This window comes from Bombus huntii, chromosome 11, assembly GCF_024542735.1.
Source record: "Bombus huntii isolate Logan2020A chromosome 11, iyBomHunt1.1, whole genome shotgun sequence".
NCBI lineage: Eukaryota > Metazoa > Arthropoda > Insecta > Hymenoptera > Apidae > Bombus > Bombus huntii.
The window spans coordinates 2,412,268-2,435,821 of NC_066248.1; the positions used below are offsets into that span (position 1 = coordinate 2,412,268).

Here is a 23,554-nt window from a genome sequence, read left to right on the forward strand (position 1 = left end):
TATAAGGGTTTTACAATCTTACCGATGTAACGAAGTTGACATTTTGATCACTGGTAATTCTTATCAACTATCGACGACCGAACAATGTAATTGAACCTTTGGCATTCATTTTATAGAAATATGTTTGTCTTCGTTATGTAATGGAATTGCGAGTGCACGTTGCAAGCAAAAAAAGACATTTTATACCTCTTAAATCATACGATATATGAGAAATGCAATAGATAAGAGTATTACCGAATAAAATCGTAACAAGTAGAAATACGCGGTACGTTGTACATCATTTCTTTGTTTTCGAATTGTGACGAGGCGGACATGGAAATCGGTAAACATTTCGGTACGAGAATCCAGATTTCGAATGGCAGGTATATTTTCGTAGCATTATTCTTCGAACTGTGGAAAAAAAATAAAACTGAAATTGCTATCATTTCTGTAAATATGGATCGCGGTGCATCGGCCCTGCAAGGTAATTTACAATCGAGCGAGGGCGCGAGTTTCGTTCGCGGTTGGTCGGGCGTCGTGGTTGGTTCGGCTACGGAGCCCGAGCGCGACCGATCGCTACCGAAGACTGCCGAACGCGCGAAGCGCCAGCGCCGAGCCAGAACAGAGCGCTCGGGTCAAAATATATTCAGTATATTCTAAACAAGCGCGCGACGTGCTGACACGTTTTGTTTGTGCGCGCGAACTCGTGTCTCGCCGAACGAAACGCTAAAATATCAACGGTGACTTTGTACCAGTGTTACGATTACTTAAAATCAGTGCGTACGAAATCAGTTTGAAATTAGTTCGTGATCTCTCGACGAATCGAATGACATTCGCGTGTTAATTTGGCGGTAGAAGATACGAGAGGAGAGACTGCCAACTGTGAGTCCGGTATTATACGCGCTCGCGATTTGTTGTTAACTATCTTTCTTTCTCGTTCTTTCTCGTTCTTTCTCGTTCTTTTCTTTTGCGTTCATTCGTCTCTTTCTCCGATTTCTTTTCTCTTGCACTCTGTTCTCTTCCCCTTCTCCGTTTCTTCGTTCATCTTTCGCGTACGCTTCCTACAGTCATTTTCTCTCTCTCGAATGTCTCGTTCGTTGTCTCTCTTGTTCGCTCCGACGTCGTCTCGTGGGGTCAGTGTCTGCTCGATCGGATCCTGAGCAGGAACACACACCGGAGGAGGAGGAGGACTATCTCCCTCATCGCGAGAGTTCGAACCACACGCGCGCGCGCGCGCCACGCATGCAGCCACGCACCTTCCAAATCAAACAAAATTACAAATCGTTTCTCTAGTTGAGGGAAGTTTCACTTTTTGACGACCCCCGGTGGAAAAACTGTAGCAGTGAGACCCGTACGTCGAAACGGGCAGAGACGTTCGAAAAGTCGCGGGCCAATCATGTGGATTCACTGACGACGTGACATCTTGACGACCAGTGAATCGAATCGTCGGCGAACCGACGAAAGCCTTTCGTCTCGGCGAAAGTATTTCTCGTGTCTGGTGATCGACGTGTGAGATTCCCGTATCTCACATATATACTCTTTCAAGTGCAGGAAACTTGTACTCGTTATCTCTAGCTACTTTTCTCGTGTTTCGTTTCTTTTTCTTCTATTCCTATCCTTTCCTTTCGTTCTTTCTATCTTCGTCTCTTTCTCCGTATGATTCTCATATTACATATATCTTTGTCACGACTCTAACCTCTGTTGTCGCATTTGCTGTTGCCGCGCTCTTCTCGACGACTATTTCTTACTGATCGAAAAAAGAAAGGACCACGCGAGTGATTACATATACGGGAGAAACAGAGAAACTCCCGTGGAAGGGAATCGACGATTTGAAGTCTGTGTTTTTGTTTACTTAGAAGCGGACTGCCCACGCGACATCGAAACGTCGAAGATAAGGCGAAAAACATCCCGTTCGAAGAATACGTCGGTTGTTGACATTTTTTGCAACAGAGGTGAGTACATACTTTTCCCCATTCATTCTACCGTTGACGCGACATTCTTTGACGTGCTGTCATTGTCGCGTCTGTTTCTATCGTTACGCGCCAAAACGCGTTCTTACGTGTAGGTATACGCGAAGGAAACATCGTTCCACGAATCCACTGTAGCGGAACGTGGCTCGTGCTAGTGTGTATTTTTGCGACTGCAATGCCAGAAGATCGTTCGATATATAGATTAATGTTTGTCGATGGAATATTTTTGAGAATAATATTATGTATTTCCTCCCTTTGATTTTGATCAAAGCGAGTTATCTGTGGCGCCATTGGCGTATACGACGGAACGTCTGAATTTTAATGGCCGAGGTACCATTCTTGTTCCAACGTTTCCTAACCTAAATGTTCTTGGATTTACGATACGTACGATGCAACGTCAAGCGTGTAAATACAAATCGCGGGTAGTTCGAACGGGAAAATCTTCGAGGAATTGTGATTTTCTTTTTTCGGCTGAATGACGGGTAATTTGAATGCACTCGAATTCCCGCGGAACGTATGTCCTTTGATCGCGCGAATTAGATTACTACCATGCGGAGTCTTTATTATTCGGTCGACACCGACGGCATCGACGTGCACGTTTGTCACGTAAATGAACGGAATATAGGATTACTGTAGCGCCATTGTGTTACTAGGTTTGCGTAATTCTGTTTGTATCACGTAAACATTCACTCACCAGATTTTGTATATACATACATAGTAAATATTATCGGTCCACTTTGTCCTGAATGAAGCCAAAGCGAACCTACTACATAATATTTACGCAATCACTAATAATAAATGGCCAGTAGAACTCGTCGCTAGTGTTTCGAAGGGGAATGAATATTCGCGTTAGAAAACGGTACTGGGAGTAAAAGAAGGTTGTGTAATATAACTCTCTTTTTTATTAGAACGAAACTTTAGTTAGTGCTCGATTAACTTGTAGCGTACCAAGATAAGAGTGTTACTCAGCGATGTCGATAGTGTGTTAAACTAATCTGTTTATGTTCCATGTTTTTAATTATGTTTATAAAATTCTGAGATCGTATAAATATTTATAATCTAGTATGAATGGAGAACCTACATACCAAATAAATAATATTTATGTATAACAAAATTAATCTCACAATTTTTACGCATGGTATCTTCGTTAAATTCAACGAGTACATTAGTATGATAAACATACAACGATATAAACTAACGCAATAACTCTAAAGAACCACGAGGTCTTTTTATCGTTAACGAAGAATATCGATCCTTGATACGTTAAAGATTAAAAGTATATAAGCCGATTGAGTCCACTTGTCAGAACGTGAATTTCTGTTATGTGTTTGAGAAATCATAGTTGTCGAAAAGAGATAGAGAGGGCCGATTCCCATTATATGAACTCTAATTACACGAATTATTTGTCTGGAGACGAGTTGAAACTAATGGAATTCTAACGTAGACAATAGCCATTAAAAGGTAGCCGTGTTGGACGAACGAAATAGGTGGAAGTTTCTCTTTTCTTCGCGTACAAACAAATTTACAAACAGATGCGATCGAAGACACTCATCGATCGAATCTCGTTATTTCCAAGCACTGACACTACTAGCGTCTGTCGTGTAATCAGAGTTGGACACATGTTAATAATATCGAACGAGCGTTAGGTTGGTTGCTTCGAGGCGTTGACGTAATTTTTGTTCAAGAAGAATTTCAAAGTGATAACAAACGAAGAGATATTAGGTGCTTTGTAACTGGTGTTCACGAGGTGTTTTATCATTGAGATTCGAACTGATTTTACAGACAAGTTGTTTCGAGCGATAACAGTTATCACTGTCGTGGATCGCTTGTATATGTAAAATTAACCTAGTTATTTATCGGCCGGCATACGGTGAAAAATGAATGTGTCGTTAATTGAAGATGCAAACGATTGCGAACATTCGATTCGTACGGCATTGATACGGAGACGAGAATTATTAGTAGGAATTAGCATACAAGAGGAAGGAAGAATCATCTCGGATTTGCTTTTCTTATTTAAAATTTATGTGCTTGGTAATATTCCAATAAATCTGTTCGCTGGATGAATAAGGAATTTCGTTCTCTTAAATCAAAGTTGTTTGCTTCGAGTCGTTTTACTGTAACGGTTTTGTTAGTGGATTATATAGCATTACGAATAATTTCGTTATATTCTCGAGATTTTTTTTAATGGATTGCTTATTCAAATGCAACGTCTTTTGAGTTATGTCTGTTAGGTTCATTAAGGATTCTGTAAAACAGCACATCTTTATTTTCCTTGAAGGATAAAATGATTCTGTGATTATTATTTTTATATACTTTTGCATATGTTTATTTCATATTTATTGCCCGAAATATGAAATTTATTATTTCCCCTGTTTATTCTAACCTAAATATTAATCTGATCGTAAACGTTCGTTGGATTGCGAAGACAAATTTCACGGAATATGGAATAATCTAAGCCGATATTTTACAGTAAACATTTTACCTTCAGCGTTTCAATCCCAACATTTTTTCGAGAAAAGGATATCTAATGGCGTTAAATCTTACGAGAAAGGTGTCCACGTGGAAAATTTAAATTGCTGCTCCTCGATAATGAGGGAAAAAGGATCAGCTCACTTGAGGTCGTTATATTCATTTTTGGGTTGTCTATCTTATTAAAAAATTTGTGTACACAGTTCCATTAGGAGACATATCAATTAGACGTCGTTTAAAAAATTACATGTAACAGATTTTCTATTGTATCACGGTTTTTATATATTTTTTAGGTGATCAAATTAACAGAAGGTATTCGGACATGTTATTTCGTATCGAATCAAATTATTAATAGATTACATTACAGTGTACATTATACATGTACATTTTTCTCTCGTATTGCTCATATTATTCGTATTAATTATAATATTCATATATAGTTAATGAATAATAATGTATTAAATTTTGCGTCTAATAATATATTTAAGCAGCGCTCCAAAATACAGATAATAATTTAGCCAGGATTTCATTCAAATGGCAGCCAACTCTTAATTTAATTTCCGTAGAAAGATAATCACGCGTAACATGGAAACGACTTTAAAGATTTATTTAAAGAAACGAATATTGAAATATGAACAAATTAATACATTCATAGTAATTCATAATAATAATTCGTATAGCACGAAGAGAAACGTGAATATTGGTTTTGCGAAAAGGTGATATTTACCACGAAGTAATCTAAGTAATTTATAAGAAAAAATTAGAGAAACTGTGTATTTCCGTTATAAAAAATTCATCTATATTTAATTTGAACAGATATGTATCATTTTGTACATTTTATTTTTATCTTCTATATCTTCCATATGTACGACTCGCAAGTACAACATATTCTTCGTGCCCCTACAGGCGAATACATATCTGCTTTTTCCCATCATTAACATTTTTATAGCCATGCACTACGTAACAATGCACGTATATATCAGATAACAAATATTCTATATCACTATTATCGTCATCATCATCGACATCACATGGAACATGCTCCATACCGCGCATAGTCGACGTGCTCCACATCTCTTTACATCGTTCGTATATTATTCGAAAGTACACCAGGCTCGTAATTTGTTAAAATTTACTTGTAACATATTATTTATTTTATTGCTAGAAATGTTACTATTACAACAAGTGTAAAACTACTTGCAGGAGAAATATCACTTTTGGTCAACTTAGAAAATTTACAAAATTTCACTGACGATATCAACTGACAAAACAGCTGTCGTAAAGATTTTCAGAACCTTCGCGTTATTTTAAATCCAATAGTATTTTCTAATTATCAATAAACTTCGTAAATTTGACGAAAGTACGAAAAAGTCGTTGTCGATACTGATTTGTCGTCTTAGGTGTATGCTAAGTTTCTCTCGAAACATCAAAGATCTTTTTGCTCGTTAAGACACAAATGAGATTAGGACATAAATTTTTGCTTCGGGATTAAATAAATCAAGGAACGTACGAATAAACGACGAACGATAGATCTTAACTTCGTTGCTAATCATAGATCGTAATTTCGTTGTAAATGGCGGATAGTAACATCGTGTCGTCGCGAAGATTTCCACGGGTCGCAACAAGTGTTTTATCCGAGTCGAACGGCGCGTTATTCGTTCGGATGAGCACGAAATCGCGTACCTCGCCGTCGTGCTGCTGGTTCGCTGAGCGACGAAATTCGCCTGTGCAACGGCCCGTGCGACGAAGTTCGTCGAATCGAAAGTCAGTCTGCGTTTCCGCGAATCTCGGATCTGTCGGCGCGGAGCTTTTTATCGCGCTGGAAAAACAAATTCACGAAGGCGCTCTTATCTATCTCGTAGCCTGCCGCAGCTTTGTTCGTTCTTGCTGGCGAGAATTAAATAGACACGAAGATTCGCGTTCCATCGACCGTCATGGATTATTAACGCGTAACGTGTCACGGTGTTGTAGACGCGTAATTGAATTTTAAAAGAGGAGACCGTGGTTCGAATTAAGTGTATACGTTACAGTTTATTGTATAGGCTCGAAGCAGGGGTGTTTTATGAAACTGGGGCGAATTATACGAGCTGCGTGGAAACTACGCTGATCAATTCTATGAATTTGGAAGTAGGGGAAATTGATGGTGTTACGTTATGTTTCAAATTTATCTAGCGGCGTACGATTATTTATGTCGTTCTCTTGCGAATTTACGAAACTAAATTATTTGTTTTTGAGAAATTGGTCAATCTCGGTTCTAACAGATTCGTAGGTTCGAACGAAAGCGTATAAATAGAAACGTATAAAAATAACATAACGTATGTGGAAATCGACACTTTCTAATTTTTAGTTGTAGTAGCTTCTACTTCCCATCGATTTCAATACTAACGAACGATTATTTAATGCCGTTTACGGGCTTATTACGAAATTTCTTCTACTTTCTCACGTTCCTAAAAAACAAAAAAGGGAAACTACCATGTAATCCGAATATCACCTGTAGTTAAGAGTTTAATTGTTACAGTTCATCTCGTTCGTTTAATTCTAATCGTACATCGTACGCCTCTGATAAAATTTGTTTACCTCGGTTTCTATCATTTCGGTAAAATTTCGCGGCTAACCGTCGATTTGTCGCGGCGCGCGTAACACGCCGAGGAATTCGATCCGCGAGAGGAGAACGGTTCGAGAATGCCTGGAGCAGCGCGCGGATTGCATCACCTCGTCAGCCGATGCGAGGTAGGTGTTAAAGTCCTCTCCCGGTAATCTTTTATTTACTCCGCGAGAGGCTGGTGTCGCAGACGACGGATACCGCGATCCAGAACCGCGGCACGCTACAAAAATACTTCTTACAGGAAATTATGCAATTAACCAGGTATACTTTACCTCTGGCGATACACCTTGTGCATGCGGTTGCGAGAGAAAAAAAGAAGAAAAATGTTCGAACCGGGGACACCGGTTGCGTGTACACGCGCGAAGCCGTGTCTTTCTTGTCGAAAATCGCGCGCGTGGTTCGTTTCATTTTGATATTCTCCAACTTTTTGTGGAAATAGCCTACGCGCAGCCCGGTACGTTTGACTCACTGGCGAAAACAAACTGTCTTTTCCGAGAGTTCGTCGATGTTGTATATACAAGATGATTCATAAATGACGTTAAACGTTTCGCCGGTGTACTTTGCGTGTCGGAGTTAAGAAGAAGGTTCTAATTAACGCGAACGACGCTGTCGAAATCTGGTCATTCGGAGTCGTAAAAGAAATTAGATAGACGCGAGATTAAAGGCGTTTGTTTGTTACTCGGCACTTGGGATTCTTCCGGAGCAAAAGTTGTTTCGGAGCAAAATCTGCAGGATTTCTGGTGTTGTATCTTACTGAAGGCTTTTACGATTACGCGAAAGACCGTAGAACACGCGGGGCATTTAAATACTCTCCCTTATTTTTCCGGAATCCCGTTATCGAAGAAAATTCGCTCCGTCACGAGTCGTTAAACGTTTGTCACGTGAAATCCGATCTGCTCGATAGATTCGCTAAAATGTCGCGGCACAATGTTTTGAAGCACGCTGTACTAAGTTGGAAGTATCTGTTCGCGATGCTGGGAATCTCGCGAAATGTCAACGTCGCGAAGACAGCGGATGAATCGTGAAACTGGGATCGGAATTCATGGGACAGCCAGCAGCGCGGCGCGTGTGTCGGCTTGGATGTTCTCCTGCGGAGGAAGGTCTCGCCGCTGTCAGAAGCGAGATTGCGTAGCTAAAAGTTTACTCACGCTAGACAAATGTCGTGGTGCAGCGGCGGCCGCATTAGTCAGTCCCATCTGTCAATAATTATTATCGACGAGCACGTAGCCGCCGCGCCGCGTCGCAGCGTGCTGTGCCGCGATCGCGGCAGACGGCGGCTGTACACGTTATCCGAGAAAACACGAGGCGACGCGATATCAACGACCCGTAGATACGCCAGCCAGAAGCCCGACAGAGAAGGTACGATTAAGAGGACGTTGAAGAGAGACGCGGAAAGAGAGAAAGAGAAGTCAAGTGGGATAGGCGAGGTGAAAGAATGGGCGGCAGGGGGGATGGAGAGAGAGAGAGAGGACAAGAACGAACGAAGAGGGAGAATCGTCAGAACGCGTGAAAGATAGAGAGAGATGCGGTAGAAGAGAGCCTACTCTCTTCACTCTCGTCGTTCTCGCGTTAGCGAGAAAGCCGAGGAACGTCAGAGATCTTATTTGTCCGTAGTGACTTATAGACGATCCTCGTGACGTTTATTTCGCGCGCGACCTCGAAATTATCAGGCGATCGAGAATTTCGAGGAAATCGTTTCTTCCATAGAGTTGCCGCTTCGGCTTCGTTCGCCTGGCGTGTCATTCATACGAACGTTGAATTATTGAAAGTGCAACGCCTCGACTCGCCGCTATCGATGGCACGCGTGCGTCTGCGAGATGTTCGCGCGTGATACCGCGCGAAAGCCAAGCCGTGAGATGAGGAAAACCGGCTGGAAATCGGAAAATTGCGCCGACGTGGCGGGAAACGACGTGGCGCGGTACACGAGGGAACGGGAGAGATCGACGACGAGCGGTAATCGTGTTTTCCCTCCGTTTACCGGGCCGAGATGCGACGCGCGAATTCGATAAAATCCAACGACGACGTATATCCATCGACGTGTTTTATTATACATACTCTTCGCAACCGAAATGAAATGGGTGGAGAGAGGCCGACGAGGACGCTGCGTTCTTCGTACCGTTATTACGCATTTTCTTTGCTGGCGTGAATCGCCAGCCTCATGGCAGTAGTAACTTTACGTAACCGGGAGCTGCGTTTCTCTCTCGATGGGCTATCTGTTTTTCTATCGATGCGCTGGAACGTTGATTGTTCGACGAACGTGCACGTATATGGAGGGATAGGGATTTTCGTCGTAAAGCCGACGATTCCGAGCGAAATGTTCTTGCCGTTTCGGTTGATTGCTTTCGACGAATCTTCGATCGTTCGGGGAAAAATAAAGGAAAGAAGAGAAAGATAAATTAAGAAAAAAGTAGAAATCACAAGAACGACGACGGTGAACGAGAAACGTAGCGATTGTGGCACGTGGATCGATGCATCGTAACTCTCGTACGATCAGATACGTACACTGTACAATTAACTTTCGTTATCCTGATAATTAGATTTTCGGCTGTTCGTTGAAATTCAGAAATATCGAAATGATGCGCATTTTGTGCAATTTAAATTTTCGCTAGATTTTATCATTGTCGCTACTACCAAAACATTAAACCGAATAAATTGGACGGAATATAACTAAGTTAACTGTGAATTTCCATGCAGGAACGATATGTTTTTCTAGGAACGATTTATTTCAATTGTTTTTACAGTCAAAATTCGAAGAGTTTCTAGATTGTTCATTGTACACGTAGCTCAAATTGCAACTAGAAACGATTCTGTTTTCGGCTCTAACATATGGCGAAAAGCCTTTTCTGTTTATGGTTTCGGAAATTTATTGCTAACTAGTTCGCGCGATCTGATTCGCCAGCGCTTAGTTTTAACCTTTATGGGTCGTTTGTCTTTCCGCAATTACGCAACATCCAGCGATATGAAGCGTTTTGACAGACACCCCGTTTCTCGCGTTCGAACGTTTCCGTCGAAACGACGAATTTAACAGCTGTTTTCGGCTGTGCTGCGAGCAGAGAAATTTGGAATATTCTAGATATATTGGAACTTCAAATAAATTTAATCTCGTAATCTTTGTACAAATATTTTGGAGCCTCTCGTTATTACCAATTGTTTTCAGGGCCAAACAATGTTTTAAATTATATCAAAGTATTTAGAGAAACGCGTATTAATGCAACAGACCCTCGATTATCGTAACACTGATTGGCAAAATAATCGATTATCGGAACGCGTTAATTAACGAAAAATTTGTATTCCTGTAATAAATAAGTAACGACGAATAAGAGTTACGTGAAAAGATTTAAAATTAAATGTTGCATCGATGGAATTTTCGCCGTTAATGAATTAATATTAAAACGTATTTGTAAAGTAGCTCGGAATAAATGGTTTCTTCTCGTATCAAAATGAAAAGACATTCGATTATGCGAATGGCGTGTAGCGCAATCCCGTGTACTATGATTAGTTGGGATAATCAAGCTTCCACTGTAATATCGTGAGAAGTTTAAGGCTCACAACGAATACGAATACTCGCATGGAAACAATTCTCGAGACAATTTCGCAGAAATTGGAAATTTGTTTAAACGCTTCTTTTGCATAAACATCGTTTAGGCAGTTTGTTTTATGTGTATTTTCTCTTCGTTTACTTGGAATTTTCGTACCGTAGAACGAAGCTTCTCTCGCGTATATCTTTTATATCGTGAATTTTTCCTTACACACGTTTTGGTCGATATAGCGAAAATATATAAGCGGTAACGAAAGAGTTTTCAGAACTTTGGACTTTGTTACTTAGCTCCGCTAATTTCTATTAGATATATTTTGGATTCCGGATTCGTTCGATTTTTCCATTTCGCGTAGGAGCTTGAATCTCATGGGATTTACTTTCTTGGATCAATGCGAAGCCAAATGGAATTTCTGCGTCAGAAGTAACCCGTGAAACTGCATAGTAGATGCTATAGCGTTTTCATATCACCTCCGTTTTATCCTTTGCAGTTCTATGATAAATTCGTTAACAGTGTAATTCGAGGAAGCACAGAAATTTTCATTTCTCGTCCCTTCTTTTTATATCAGTAGCAAGAATAATATAATTTGTTTGACTGAAAATGTAACGTACGAAATATTCATTTGATATTTTTCCCTTTGTAACTATTCTGTTAAATCCGCTATTCGTCTATTTTTCTTTCATATATTTTTCATTCTGTTTTTTTTTTTTTTTAGAATATACGTAAAAACAAATAGCAAAGACGCAACCTGTATAAGTGTCGTTAACCTCGTTCGTGCAGGTGGACTTTGGTAATAATAATGCTGGATCCGTAATTGCCGTTGGTGGTTAAACAGACTGATATAGTACAAAATGAGACGAGGTTGTCGTTCTGCTCCGACGTATCATTTGTCATTCATGACTCTTTCGCTATTACGGATTAGATCTTAATGAACTGATCGTTCGAGCGATTTTTTCTCATGAACAATGCATCTAATTTCGATTTCATCGTCGAACGAGTTTGTATGCGCTACGAAGAGCGCTACGTGAATTTTATCGAAGCTATGTATTGTATTTTAACGCTCAACTATACAGCACTGCTTGATCATAAATGATAGTTTCGATTAAATTCAAGTTAGGTTACATGATTTTCAGGTATTCTGTTTCCGTTTCTATTTTACGTCGTACGCGATAAACGTTATAGATGATGTTTACCGTGTAAAATATCGAAGTGCTCTAAAATTAAATCTAAGATGAAGCTGTTGTGGATGACCCACGATACGAAGATACCATTTGAGAGTTAATGAATTTCGCTGTACAGTAGAACTCCGTTTATTGGAATAAGATTTACCGTTTGAACATAGTACATCCATAATAATAATAATAGAATATACAAATATATATCTGATCATCTTCTAGCATTGGATCCCCTTCAGAATTCTTTCGAAGAATGTGTTCACCTTAGTTTACTAAAAGGTAAATAACTCGTGAGAATTATATATATTTATCTCAACATAGACTTTGATATTTGAATGGGGAATAAATAATTGGAAAGGAACTTGTATTATATATACGTGTGAGTCGCAGTTATACAAACTGTTTGTCTTTCAATGGATTTAGATAAATGGAATTTCACTGCATTTACACGTGTGTAAATCTTTTTTCTGCCTTTAGTTTATCTTTTTATGCGAAAACTCGTTCATACGAGATCGAGTAAATTACAACTGATAACTAAAAAGCAAAGGAACATGTCGTTTTAAAGTAACATGAGTCTCAGCTGGAATAAATGTATTTGCTTGAAAGTACAAGCACGAACAAACGAGGGCCATTGGTCGTGCGCTCGTTAATGATCTTACCATTGAGAAAAAAAGAAAAAAAGAAAAAAAAGCGTAGCCGGCATGATTAATCGTGTATCATCGCGTATCGAGCATCATTACCATAAGTATATCAATAATGTATATCGACACCATGAACATCATCAATATTAAATTAATCTGCAGTTCCAACAGTCGTATCGAACAGAATTCAGAATCTTCTTCGATAATAATTCTTTCCTCGATCTCTGTGTTCACCTTGGTGTGTCTCATGGAAGAACCGGGTGCTGAACTGGATACGACCGATTGGAAAAACAAGAAAACTAGGCAGCAGTCAACGTAGTGTTCAAGGTGTGTATATGTATACGTTTTAATGAACTTTCTCGATCGGATAAAAGTGTCACTCGACTATCGGTGTACCGAGGAGCGACACGTTTTCCTTAATAATATCGATCGCTAGAAATATTAGCACGTGCCTGGATTCATACGAGCCTATAGATTTACGGATTTATGGGTGATGGTGGAAAAAAAAAGAACTACCATGTAGGATAACATTGCTCGGATGGTTTCGATCGGGACAAGCATTAAAATCTTCTGGCGCTTGTCTGCCGGTCTCAGAACTCGTTCGATGAATCACTGCCGCGTTTTCTCGTCGCTCGGGTAGGTAGCTACATGAAAATGCTAATCGCCGCAAATGGCAGCCGCGCGCCAACGATAATGAGCACTCGCCGTTGCATCTCGGATTCGAAACGACTCATGTCGCGCACGATCTATAAATTTTTCCTCTCCTCAAGGTTCGTCCTTGAACTATTCAACCCTTTCGTTATCCCTCGACTTTGTTTCCATGCTGTTTAATTTAAATTCTCATTAACAAAAAGAAAGTGTGAAACGTTTGAAAGTGTTGCGTTGCGTTTGAATGTTGTTGCAATTGCGATTTCATGTAATTATAGGATGAATGGTTGTTTAGTACCGGTATGATGTTATTTGGAGAATATCGTTAATATCCAGGGTGTTGGAAGTACTCGCGTTGCAAGTAATCAGGTTACGAGATCCAATCAGTTGAAGAATAAATGAAGGGCGTTAAGGCTGTCTACGTTCATTAACGGAAGCCACTGAAGAGCCATGCTGAAGGGGAGAGATCGGACGGTATCCCTATGGGAAAAGATTTTCTTATAACGGATAGGCTGCGTAATTGCTCGCGACGTAAAAAGAGGGAAATTGTCTCGAGGATGGGAGAAGCTTCGAGTGGAAAAATCCTTTTTATTCTCTTCTTATCGTACTCGCTTATTGCGCTTATTGCAATAAGTGCTATAAATATTAATGTGTTTTTTGAAACATAGCAATTATCCCTTGACGGGCAGAGATTTGTAGACGGGAAGCTAGAAATTTTAGAAAACGATTAAAACGTGCTGGAACTTTTGTTTTTTTTTGAGCTACGTACAGATAAAAGGATAGATAGAGATAGAAAAATCAGCGTTATAGGGTCGAGTCTCATTTTTCACGGACTTCATAAAATGTCTGAAACGAAACCACAGAATGGAGTTACTAACGAGCGTGCAGTCGATTATTTTTGCAATTCATGGTTTCTCGATTATCTCTGTAACCTTAGACTTTATATTCAATTGTTCTCCAGCCAAGATACCACGAGAGATTAAATAGAACAAGAAGATCGTTTAGTAAAAGTACTTCGCGAAAGTTGGGAATATTTATACGAGAGTATTGAAAACGAGATTAACATGGTGTACAATTTCTCAAGGTAAAGGAAATTCCTACTGACATGCTTGTAGCATGCAGATTAATAACGAAATTAGCAAATTTAGTATGGACTTAATTAGAAAAGTTGATCGTTCGCTTTCCTCTTTAATCCTTATGCTAATAAATAGATAAATAAATACACCATGTATATACGAAGCTGGCGTATCTTTGTCTAATCTATTAACAAGAGAAGTTTGTCAAATCTCGATCGTCTTGCAAACGATGCTTAGAGGTTCCGTCTTGTCTCGCACGATACATCGCTAAGAGAATTTGACCAGACACAACGTAAAAATTCGCTCGTTCGCGTCACGACCGATAACTCCAAGAATATTCTTGGTATTCTTCGATTCTTCGCAGATTCCTCATCGACAATCTTAACATTTCTTACAAAATCTTCGCACGAGATGCGTCTGTCCTTCCTCCTCTTCATTTCACCGTATAGATAAATAGCGTATAACTTTAATTAATCAAATTATTATCTGGCTTCGCGTTTATTCCAATACACATTCTATCGCAACTCTCGATATTAAACGTGTCAATTTTGCGCGGCAGTCGACGTTCGAAATCGCTAATTTCGTTATGTTTGGTTTGGCGAAAAAACATTGGGCGCTACTTGGACGTGTCGGCAACCGTTACGCGCAGGTTCGAGCGAGCGCAAGGAGATCTGGCTGGATTCCAGAAGCGTCTGGCGGAGGCGCCGGTTTTATTGTCTCCCGATGGCTTTGCCCACGCGAACCGCGGCGCTTAATCGACGTGCCTTGGGGCTAATGCCTTCGCCAGACACGCGTTGTTCGCGTTCAGACTCCGCAACGGGTCGTTTCGCCGATCGTGTGACGAAAGTCGATCGTCGATCGTGCCTCGGTGATAATCGTCCGATCCGGAACTAAAATCGTTGCTCCCGGCACTTTACGGAGGCATTTGCGCTCGAAACTGGACAACAATGTTTCGCTTGTGCGGCACGTATTTACGCCGAAGGTGGAGACCTTGCGCTGTGTTCGTAATCGAGGTTCTTGTTAACGTTCTTGAGAATCCTTGAGCAAGTTTTTAGTCGACCAAGGGATTCGCGTTGATATACTTGGTCGTTTAGTTTTTCGCTACTTCAAATTACTCTTGTAGGTTTGTAATCAATTTCGAAGGTTACACTCGAGTATGTTTAAAATAAGATTTCCATTCTAATTTCACGGTTTCACTTTTTCGAATTCGATTGGGAGGTTTAAATTTCAGATTGAATTTTTATTCAAATATACAGTTATGAATATGCAGAATTCGAGCATCTCTTTAAACGTGCAAGAAAACCGCAGAACACGCGTTTAATCGAATTTTGAAATTATTATTACGTTTTATATTTTACATCTGCGGTGTTCATAAATTTGATTATCCCAAAAGTTTCTCGCAGTAATAGAACAAAATGAAAAAATAATAGAAAAATGTCGTGCATCTATTATTTCCTCATAAAACGAACAAAATTTCCCATTATTTGCAATTCTTTTAGATATCGTTCTTGGAATATAAAGCGAAAGATCTATCCGACCAAAAATTTTTACATATCATGGTTATCGTATCGCTGTTATTTAATCAGAATTACTCGTTGAAGAAAGTAAAAAATGTCAGATATTCAGCGTTAAAGCGTGTTGGAAGTGACGTAAGGGGTGGTATCGGATGCATTTTGGATTAAAATACAGCGGATAGATTTGTATCTGTGTAACATCGATAATTGGTGGCCGTAGGCTCGAATCAATTACAAATTATATACGGGTGTAAACTATTACGGAAGGCTGGATATCTTTCGTACGAATCGACCGCGGAAGAGCAGTAGGGAAAACTGAGGACCGTTATAAACAGTAGGTACAAGCACGAAATTACGTCGTTTAAGCATAATGCAAACGCAGTTGCATGTAGCGTTTATTATCGAGTGTGCCGTCGCGTCTGATTATTATGCACGTGAGCGCGCGGGAACTTTAACGCTCGCATAAAGAATCATTTTTATAGGACAGATATATGGGAGCATTTCGATCTAATTCGCAACGTCTTTCTCGCTTTTAACTCATGGAAACGATTCCAATTGAAATGTTTATTAATCCTTGGCTGGTAAGAAACGCTTGTAACGTAGCAGTATCGTCTATTTTAACTACTTAATTTCGAATCTTTCAATCGTAAAGCGCAATGAGAGATTTTCCACGCGTTCTTTTTCTCAATTATTCGAACGATGTTAACCGTAAGAGATACATATACACGTTTGTTTATTTATTTATGAGAATTGTATTAAATCGTATTATATCGCGATTCTCAGGCTTTCCTTTGAAAAATCTAGCAATACCGTGTACGATAATATTACACGAACGTTTTTATTTATTTATGAAAGAAACCCGGAAGATAATTCATTTTAATAAGCCGTACAACAAACTGCGTGATCTTACAGGAAATAAAACTGAATACCATGGATGGACGTTCTTTTAGCTTCCATTTCGACTCGTATCTCTCCCTGGGGTTTGTTTCCAGCTTACGATACACAGACACCTATACAACAAGAAGACGAAAAGGGAACGGTGATCATGATCGGAGTGAACGACAGCTCGTAAGATCGAGCCTCGTACATTAAATGGACACCGACGCCTACGCGAAATACACGGGGCACGTGTGCCTCTTCGAAGACGCATTTATAACACATTTTTATCGGTCACGCCGGCCGGTTAAACGGCTGTTAAAAGATGCAGCATCATGAAAAAATTCGACTCGCTCGGGGCAAGGTCGCTGTTCCCTTTCTTATTTTAATAACTTTCCAGGCTCGATATTGGCGTAACGTTAATGTGACATTTTGTGTTATTAATGACGCAGGACGATGATCCAAGACGTAGAATCTACCTGAAATTTATGAAATTTATTCAGAGAGGCTATTTAAAGAAATTTACAATCCGCAAGTATAATTATACACACCTGATAAGCGTATTTTGTCCAGTTTAATCATGATCGCGTAAAGGAGATTTAGTTTCAGGATAGCAGATTTAAAGTATAAATCTTGGAATAGATATTTAAAGGTTGACTGTGTAGAACTTTTCTCGTATACCTACGATCATTTATTTCCTGCATTTTCGTATATTTTTGACGTTACTTTTTCACCTGTGTGTTCTCTGTGTTTCATTTAACGCTCGAACATCGAGATTAATGTAACTCGAGCAAATCGTTGTACTGGAAAAAAGTTAAATGAGCGTGATGAAAAGTAGGTGCACGAGCATCGCCGAGTGGCGCGATGAAATTGTTTCCCGAGGTCAAGTAGGTCTTCTTGTTACTTTATTGTATGTAATAACAAGATAAGCTGCACAAATGAATTCAATATCTGTACGGAGTGTATAGAGTACGTAAATAGAAAATTGCTTCTAATGAAACATGTACTTCAAATTACCATACCTAAGATGTTTCTTTTGATCTACGATCTGTTATCGATGCTAAATCGGTTTGCATAAAGACACGATGTATTGCCACAATTGTAGGTACAATCGTATCGATACTCTTCTGCTCGATTTCTCCAATTATACATAAATATTAATTTATTCGTATACAGTATATCGATGTAGAGTCATTTTAAGTTTACATTCCAGGAGATATCGTAAATTTTCTAAAATTTATATTCTATAAATTGTACGTTAGATTTTTGACGATTTTTATGCTTCGTTAAATCCTAAAAAAAGGGTTCGTTTATACATTAAATTAAAAAAAGATCAAAGTCATATACGATAGAGATAATTCTCAGCATTAAAACGAATGATCGCCTACGATGATATCTCGTCTGCATTCATTGAAAAGGAGAGACGTGGAAAATTGATCACAGCGAAATCCTATATTTCAAGTTTCAACCTAATACGACGATGCGTTCGTCCCGTCGCACGTTCCTTCTCTTTCATTTATAACTTTTCCGACAGTTGGATAAATTTTGAACGATGAATTGTGCGATTAGATAAGAAAATAATTTGTTAATTAATCCTTGTATCTTTCGGTCGATCGAGTTTTCAATGAAACCGGGAACGTTCAGTGCCGAGACTTCATTCAGCTAAGATTCATCAAAAAACGACTGCGCGACCAAGTGCACGTCATTCTGCCGTGCGATAGTGTATCGTTCGAAAGTCAAAACCCGGTTTACCGCAAGATAAAGCGTTGTTGCATCATATGTGGTACGTGTGTGTGTGTGTGTACTTCGTTCACTTCTAGTAGGACAAACGATACTAGTTGAATGAGAACATCTTCCGTCGGATGTCGACGTTTCGTTGCTACAGCGCGTCGCAGCTCGTTTTATCATGGATCTTCCTATGCTACCTGCAGCGTGATTCAAATTATATCAATCGTTTTGTTCGGGTATGACGAAAACAAAATTTCGCTGCTAATTATCGCGGGATAACAAAAATGTTCTAACAAGCTTCGATCGCTTTTCTTTCTTTCGTAATAAGATTTCGTTGATTTTGTTCGTCGATCGTTACTATCGTGTTCGTAGTGCGAAGTCTTAACAGGTTAGTTGAAAAAAAAAAAGACAAAACAAAATCAAGGACCCACCGTCAACACAGCGATTAATTAATCTTTGGCCATTACGTTGAGTGCGCTTGACCTACGCACCGTATCGATCCCGCGATTATTAAGACGCTGTCACTCAGTCGGTCTTTGTGCAAACACAGTCGACGAATAATTGATTATAACGTCGTAACATCGATATTGCACCTGATATAATAGGCTGGCGGAGATCGGTCATTGATCCGTCGTGTATCGATGATGTGTCATTTACATACGAGAGAACGCGAATTTTAATAGACTTTCAGCCGTGTTGAATTGCGACCAACGTCGTCTATTTGATCTTGTACTTTGCGAATTTTCAATAACGTGATCTTTGCCTTTTCTTTCTTCTCGTATAAAATGTTTAAGTATTTTAAAGGTTAAACATCTTACACGAATATGTTTTAGGAATGTCGAATTAATTCAAAGTAAACTAAAATTCAAAGTAAGTTGAAGTATTTCCGAGTCTTATAAATATTAAGATACCAAAATTTGTATTTGGTCCCGAACGATAAAGTCAGGGAGCATTAGGCGGTATTATTTTCAATGTATGCATTTGCCTGAGAGAAAATTATAGCCACCGGATTATTTGTATTCCAACGAAATACAGAGCGGAGCAACGTTTAAAATGCTTTTTAAAACAGCTTAACGTGGTATAAATCATAACGATTTTATACATATAAATGCAGTAAAATACTAGTTTGGTTATCCTTGGTATAATATATTTCTGTCTGTTTTTAAAGATAGAATTTTATCGTAAGAAGAGGATTTTATTTTTCTCGTTTGTTATTATAGTCCGGTCCTTTACGACCCAAAGAACCAGGAAAAGAAGATAATATACAAACCCGAATATACTTTAACGAAATGTTTACGACTTTTCAAATTTTCTATTTCTCCTTCGAATCTATTTGGTTTTCGTAAAAACGAGAAAGATTTAAGCAAACGTTATTTCTTCTTCTCTCGTTGCTTTCAAATCAAGTAATTAGCAGCATGTTCGACGAAAAGAAAGAATCTTTTGCGAAGAATGGCCTTTAACCATCGAAGCCGAGGTACGTTCTTAACTCCGCCAGTGGCTTCAAAACACATTTCTTTCGCATATCCAATCTATCGAGTAATCCGTCGATATGAATAATACGACGCATCGTCGAACGCTTTTATACTAAATCTTTCTGTTCCTTTTTCCCTTGTCGCGTGAGATTTTCGTTCCTCTCGGCGAACCTTGATTTTAGATACCGCGGGCGGCCTCGAGAAGGTCGAGAGCGCGCCTTTAAGGCCGTAGCCACATGTTCGTGTGGCCGTCGGCTAGCGGTAGGTCAATAAGCCTCGCTTTCAGCCAGATAAAACGCCCCTTTCTCTCGCGCGCGCGATCTACTCGCTCGCGTACACGTGCTCGATCTATCGGAATAATTTGGTCGCTATTCATTTCGGAAAAAAGACTTGGAGTTGTCGTTCTATAGATTTTGAAGAATCTTTATCGCTCTTTATAAATCGACTTCGATCAAATAAACTTTTAGTATCTTCGGACGTGATCTTCGCCGACTATTCTGCAAAATCTATGAAAGGAATATAAATTAGTCGGGCAGTATCGATAATGTTCATCGAATTCACGCGAAACGATTTAGTAATTTCGAGACCTCCTGCTGTCTCTCTGCTGCCCCACCTTTTGCACCTTTTCACCTTTCTTTTACCATATTTACTATTTTCTTTTTTCCTTCGAGTCATCCTGCTTTTCGACTCTCTTCACTGGTCCTTATATACCATGTATTCGATCTTGTATCTCTCCTTTGAATCTTCCCTCCTTATCTTTCTTTCTTTCTTTGCTCGGTCTGGTCGTGGCCGTCTTTCGTCGGGATGAAAGCGTGTAAGCGTCATCCACACGCCAGTGGGAAGATTCTTCACGTGCACGGTCCAGCTCGTCTTAGTTTGAGAACTGAAGCCTGCAAGCAGGTGCGCCGGATACATTCTTACATTCCACTCGGCTCTCGTCCTCATCCAGCATCACGCGTCGACCTCCTCCGCCGTGTCCTTCTCCTCGTCCTTCTCCTCTACGACTTGTTCTCTTTCTTGTTCGTCGCGGTCGTCTTCTTCTACGTCGTTGCGTCGTCGTCGTCGTCGTCGTCGTCTTCTTCTTCTTCTTCCTCTTCTTCTTCTTCTTCGCCTACCTCTTCTTCTTCTTCTTCTTCTTCTTCTTCTCTTCCGTCCTTCACTTCTTCATCTTTTCTTCTTGCTTTTTATTTTCTCACCGGTATGTTCTTTTCTTCGGCTTCTCGTCCTACCTTTGAAACGATTCTCTCGAACACGCAGCGCTAGCTTTCGTTCAAAGTTTAAAGCGCCGATAATCGTACGGAAAAGGAAAAGCAGATATCCTTTTACCTTCTTAAAGATGCATAGTGGATTAACGTAAGTCTAGGCGTGTTCACAAGATTTTGTTCTCTGAAACTCCTTATTGAAATATACGTTTGTATCGCAGTAAGAATATAAAGAATCTTTTTCCACACCCTTTCAATAATAGATATAGTAAATACACAAAGTAAATAGAAATTGTTCCTTCGCTTTCCATTTTCCATTGCAGATTTCAATCTCTCTGCTCGTAACGATCAAGTATCAAACATTTTAACGCGTTCTCGTTTTGGAGCCAGTCAAAGCGAAATCGCGTCGAAGGCGAAACATCTGGCTACACCTGATCCAATATTCCTTGATAACAGGTTCTAGGATATTGTCACCGCATCCTTTCAAAGACAATTTAGTACGGTCATGATCATACTCTCGATAGGATATTGCAGACCGACCACAGAGGAATCATGTTGCGCGTAAAGTGTTTACATCAGTTCGTGGTAACTGTATGTATGATCGCGTTTGTAAGGAAACTTTGGTCCCGGCTTTGCTGGACGTTTGTCGAACAAGCCTAGATCGTTAGTCTATGGTTATGGCCAAACATGGTTCGGTTATGCTTCTTTGCCTCGTGCATGCGTCTGCTTTCGGAAACGTCCGAATACATCGCGAATTCTCAACGACCCGTAGCCAACAGTTTACGTGGCCGATTTACAAATTTGCCAGTTTTGAATCGCTAAAAACGCAACTGATATTCTCGTTCCAAGAAAATTCGTAAATATAAATTGGTATATTTCGAGCGATCCTTGGAAACTTTTATTATACCTTGGAAAGTATGGAACTAAAATTCTACGTGGTTATACGTACTCGAAGAGCGTTTCGTGGCGATAAAGGATCTCCGTTTGGATATTTACAAAATTGAAATAAAAAAGACGAGAATGGCCGAAGGAATGTTCTTCTTTCTACGAATTAGAAATTTTTATAGGAAAATTAGGAATATCAGAGAGAATCGTGACATAGGTTCTCGTATCAAATTCTCTCTTCTCGAGAACAGTGAAGGCTAGGAAAACCGTGTTGTGCTTGCACCACCGCGGCGTAACGAAAACACTGGAGACTGGGATAACAACCGTTGCACGATAGCGTCGTGGAAACGAACACCGAGGTTAGAAGCCGATGCTTAGGAAGGAAATCTTCGCGGAAACCGATATCGCAAACGTGTTTAAATTTAATCAACTTCCTTCTCGGCAATTTTCCCCCTGCGGCAGTCGAACGAAAAATGTTTCAGTAAAGTACGTACGAATATCTCGCAAGGATATTTTGCGAGATAAACGCGACAGGGAAATAACGTTGGCAAAGTAACCAATAGAAAACAAATTGTCGGAGCGCGCTTTTCACTTTTTTTTCATTCCATTGCATTCCATTTTTCGTTTCATTAAACTGGAAACTTGTTGTGGCGCTAGCGTTGATGTAGAACGATAACAAACAAAGTCGACGAATGCCAAGGCAACGAATTAAATCCGCGTTAAATTATTATCCGTGTAACAAGTTCTTTATTTATTGCTGATTAATTTCGCCCCTGCCTCGATAGGGATACAAAACGACGAGAAGAGGCTACAAAAGGACAAACGGGAAAGGTTCGTGGACAGGAGGGAAAAGGGATCGTCGTGTCCTGACCTTATCTAGCGACGTACGACTACCTTGTAACGCCGGTGCAACGTCGCGTAATTATAGTAGACAGGAGTAATTGCTCTCAGGAACTGGGAAGCAGTCCGAGTTCCACGTATATTGGTACAGAAGTAAACTCGGTAAACTCGTTGCGTCGTGTAACACGAGGACTCCAGTCGCGATACATGTCACCGAGGAATTGTTGCCAACCATTTCCATAACGAATTTTCAAACGTTTACCGCGGCGTCCGGTTTCCTCGCTTCTTTTATTTATCCAACGATTTCTATCGTTTGCCGCTGTTGCGGTACAAATTTAGGTAATTAATGGACTGTCGATGTTCGTGCACGTACGTATGTACGGTAGGATACTGTATGTATCGACTGCGTTTATTTGAACGAAACTTTTGTTGGTTGAGTCCACTTATCGGAACGTCGATTCCTATTGTACGAATGAAAACTTATAGATAACACGGAGAATTTGTGTTATATAAACTGCTTGTCCCCGAAAATAAAGCAGCCGCGCATTATATGGTCCGATGATTAATTTTTGAAGATAGATCAGTACATAGATTAACTTCCATAGAATATTCTCAGTGACGATAAACCCGTATAAACAGCGTTTACGGTTTATACGAATGCGTAAATATGTATCTATGTCATTTTGTCGTGAAAGCGAGATGTTCTTTTCTCGTTCAACTAATTAGACACTTGGGAGTTTCACTTCAAGCGGGATACATCGAGAGCATAGAAAAGTTGGTTTAAAAATGTAGCTATAACAAAAATTCATATTGCTCTACAAATTCAAAAGAGATTCGAGTAATTCGTTTACCACGATACTACGCTTTCTCTAGCTCTTGTCGTTGTTCAAATAAAAAAGAACAAAAAAAGTAAAAAAAAATAATAGGTATGCAGAATA

The 23,554-nt window shown here is 39.7% G+C and overlaps 1 protein-coding gene across 7 annotated transcripts in view; it reads left to right on the forward strand.

Annotated features, from left to right (window-relative positions):
- Positions 1-616: 616 nt before the first annotated feature.
- The window catches only part of LOC126870976 (uncharacterized), a 137,333-nt gene continuing 114,395 nt past the window's right edge, over positions 617-23,554 (forward strand). For 4 of the 7 annotated variants that reach the window (XM_050629252.1, XM_050629253.1, XM_050629251.1 and 1 more), the window contains exons 1-2: positions 617-861; positions 1,836-1,931. The gene's annotated coding sequence lies outside the window, so the exon portion shown is untranslated. Of the gene's footprint in view, positions 871-1,740; positions 1,932-12,546; positions 12,703-23,554 lie in introns of all 7 variants that reach the window. The other 3 variants (XM_050629256.1, XM_050629255.1, XM_050629254.1) reach the window with 3 other exon arrangements.